We start from the raw sequence: 4,271 nt of genomic DNA, 5'->3' as shown, positions 1-4,271 counted from the left end.
TTGCAAATTATTGGGGGATAAAGATCATGATGGGGGGATGATTTTTGAATCAAGGTTGATTAATTGGTTTTGCATATGATTATTTTTACGCCTTGATTTGGTTCGAGTTTGGGGGATAGCCAAATATTATGTGTTGTATCCTACTACAATTTTCTTCATTCTATGCTCACATTGTGAATTTGTAGGTACAAAAGCATCCCAACAGAATTCCCACGATGGGGGATAATTCATGAAATTCAAAGAACGTCAAGCCAAAAACGAAAAATAAGCGCTTGTTGGGATGCAGCCCAACCATTTATTTCTAGTTTTTAAAAGTTTCTTTTGTGTTTAATTTTCGTTTTGTGTCAATTGAAAATTTTCGCAGGTTCTAGACTCTCCCAGCGACCGCTGCAGAGTCCGCAGCGGCCCACTGGGCACTCACTGGAAACGATCTAACTCGCCATAGCGACCGCTGGAGGACTCCCAGCGACCGCTGCCCAATTGCAGTTTCCAGCACGATTTTTGAATTTTTTCGAATTTTCGCCCCGTCCAGCCACTACGCGAAGTTTTTCAAGGTATGTTTTCTTTTTAGTAGTTTACTCACGTCCCTCCCGACTCTACAAACTTATTTTACACTTTGTTGTAAATAAGTTTGGGGGATGAAGTGGTGGACCGTGAGTTTAGGTTTTTAGTTTAAGTTTTTGTTTTAAAAACCCGAAGGTGAATCCATGTCATGAACATAACATGAAGAACTTAGAAACACGCATATTTAGGGACACATTAGACCGAGTTGCCAATGATATGAAGCTCTGTTCATCTTTGATTGAGTATGGCTTGACGTTTTGATTTGATGGTTTGGTGAAAAGGTGCATAGTTAGTGAATTGCTTGTTCACCTTGAATCATACTTATACCTTGTGAGATTTGAGCCTAATTTCTTTCTTGTGTTATTTATCTGCATTTATGTATATGATTTACATAGTGTTTAAGTTGATTTAGGAGGATGTTAGGCCATCTTTTCTTAGCTACTTTTATTCCCAAAATTTTCGACCCTCTCAATTTTATCCCTTTGGAGCCAATTTTGAGTCTTTTAAGCCTATTCTTTGGAACCCAAATAAATAGGGACAATTCTTTGGGTTAGTATAGTTTTATATTATCTTTTGTAAAGGAATTAGAGAGATAAGGAGGAAAGTTATTAAAAGTAGTGTGCCTAAATATAGAAAAGTGCAAGTTAAGAAAAAGAAAAATTCAAAATATGTGATTGATCTTAGAAAGGATGCTTATGAAAAAGAAAGAAAAAGAAAAAGAAAGAAAGGTTGTGAAAAGAAAATCAAAATCAAAGGTTTAAGTGAGTTGAAGTTAGAAATAAGTGTTAGAAGTGTATTGGGTTTTTAGAAAAGTTAAGTCATTTTAACTCTACTTGGGATATTTTTATTTTGAGTCACTTTTTAGCCAAATATTCCTCACCTACCAAAGAGCCTACATTACAACCAAAAATAAAGATCTTTCGGACTTTTGATGCTTAATCACATCTAGTAGAGGAGGGATTAGACTTTGAGCAAGCTTATGGTAAACTTTGCATGATGCATGATTTGAGTGTTTATACATATTAACCTTATACACTTTGAGAGTAAGAGATAAATCACTTCCCATCTTTGGAAGTTTGCCACATGTGAGTGCATGAAATCAAAGTGTTCCACGAGTTAGTAATGAAAGTGCACTAATAAGCGTTGCTTGATTTGATTGCGTTAATTCATGCTTAATCTATCTTTTCCATAATTTTAGGCAATTATGACGTCTAGTCTTTATGCAATTCGTGCATCTATTTTTGTGTCTTTCTTGTTTTGTTTGAGGACAAACAAATATTCAAGTTTGGGGGTATGATGCGCTCGGATTTTGCACTATTTTAAGTCCATTTTGTGGCCCGTTTTGAGTGTCAAAGTCGCATTACACGTCCATTATTTGCATATTTTATCCATTTTGGTATTTTGATGTGTTTTGTGCGAAATGTGCAAAATAGAGCTAAAAAGGGCATAAAAACGTTAAAGTTCGGAAGTTGGAGCAGAAGGCAACCCATCGAACCATTGGCTCTCGCCAGCGGTCGCTGAAAATCACTCAAGAACATTCTGACTCTCTCCAGCGCCCGCTGGGAATGTTTGCGAACGACAGTCTCTGTTCAAACTCAATTTTTCGGTGATTCTGAAGTCCGATCAGAGCGTGCTACATACCATTCCCTTCGTCTTTGAAAGAGCTTCGCGTTGGTACCTTGATAATCTCAATCGGATTTCTATGGAAAAGTTATTACCGTTGTACCAAAGTCGCGCAAAGCTATCAAGTGCAGAGTTGGTGGCGTAAATTGAAAGAAGGAAAGAAGACACTACCTCGTGAAGCCAAATCTTTTCCTTAACCTATGGGGCACGAAAATTCCATATTTACTATTGCTTGGAGGAAACTTTTTACCATATTTAAATTTTTTTCAAGCATATATATACCCCATAACATAATTCATAGCCCCCAAAAGGGGAGCCTTCATGGCTCCCCCTCCATTGGAGCAAGGCAAGAGAAGACTAAAGATTGCACAACAATTCATCCCTGGGTTTTGTTTTCTTTTTCTTTATGTTTTGTATTTTAATTTGTAGTTTTTGCTACTTGTCTATAAGTAGCTAAACTATAAGATTTCTTTGGATGTGCTAGTAACTTTTATTGGTTTATACAATTCCATTTTGCTATTTAATATCCGTTTTGTTCTTACTTCATTTCTTCTCTAAGTTGTTCTATAATACTTCACGTTTGAGTGACACATTCGGTGATGATTTAATATAACTTGCTACATAATCGTGAGAGGAGGTTGGCGAGTTAGATCCACTTAGTCGGCACTATAATTAGCTTCCCTTAAAACAACACTGTTAATTGAGAGTGAGAACTTTATAAGGGTCTTAGGAGCTTTTGGGAGTTACGGATCTAGGATTGATGCCCCTAGTGTTAGTAATCTACTCTTGTGCCGCATGGGCAAAACTTATGTGACTCGTTCTATCAAAGTATGAACTGTGCTATGGTATTGTAGTTGGAATTTGTATAACCATAATTGTGAAACCACTATTCTTGGAATTCCCCTATTTTCCTAATTTACTTGCTTTATTTTATTTGCTTTATTTATTTAAAACCAAATCTCTTGTTTCTCTAGATAGTATATGACGCTTAGTACATGATAGCCAGTTGCAATTATATTCCCAGTGTTCGATATCCTGGTACTGGCCTTTAGCTATACTAGATCTACCCTGTATACTTGTAAGTATTTTTAGTGCTAATAAAAAGTGCATATTAAGCAAAACGCCTCACTTTAAATAGTTTCTTGATTGTGTTTGTAATGAAATTGAAAGCATTTTTGCTGAAGTTAGAAGTTTGGTTTGTGCAAAATAAGGAGTATTGTGACTGGGGGAGGGAGTGTTCCCTGGCCGCGGGCTACTGCAGAGGACTGGATCGATATGGTGAATGCGTTCCAGAAGGGGGCTCTGTCGACTCGTCTAGGGATACCGTTGATCTATGGGATTGATGCCATTCATGGCAACAACAATGCATATAAGGCCACAATCTTCCCCCACAATGTTGGCCTTGGAGTCACCAGGCAAGTCCGTTTCTCGCAATATGGTTAATCGACTAGTTCTTGGTTTGCGTTGATGTGATTTTCGGTAATGCTGGATCAGGGATCCGGAGCTGGTCAAGAGGATAGGCGCTACGCTGCAACGGCTCTAGAAGCCAGAGCAACGGGGATTCCTTACACCTTCGCGCCTTGTATAGTTGTGAGTGAAGTTTGATGAGATTTTTTTACATATTATCTTGCTAGGTTTGTGACCCCTCTTTGCATGTGTGCAGGGATCCTATATGGGGCTGTTGTTACGAAAGCTGCAGCGAAGATCACGAGATTGTGCAGATGATGACTGAGATCATCCCTAGTCTGCATGGGGAAGTTCCACCAAATTACCAAACAACTTCTCATTTGTCCTTCCTAGGTACGGATCTGATTTATTGTAACAATGTTGTTGTTTGTTCGCCTTTGATTTGTCTGATTCGTGCTTGTTGTGGCGGAAGGGGGAAAGTCGCGGGATGTGCAAAGCATTTCGTTGGAGACGGTGGCACTGCCTATGGAATCAATGAGAATGACACAGTGATAGAGTGGAATGAGCTGCAAGACATCCATATGCCTGCTTATCTAGACTCAATCAGGAAGGGTGTCGCGACTATAATGATCTCATACTCAAGCTTGAATGGAATCCAGATGCACGCCAACTATGAT

The sequence above is a fragment of the Salvia splendens genome, chromosome 7, assembly GCF_004379255.2.
Source record: "Salvia splendens isolate huo1 chromosome 7, SspV2, whole genome shotgun sequence".
Lineage (NCBI taxonomy): Eukaryota > Viridiplantae > Streptophyta > Magnoliopsida > Lamiales > Lamiaceae > Salvia > Salvia splendens.
The sequence above is the reverse complement of the archived record's forward strand: the minus strand, read 5'-3'. Positions refer to the sequence as shown.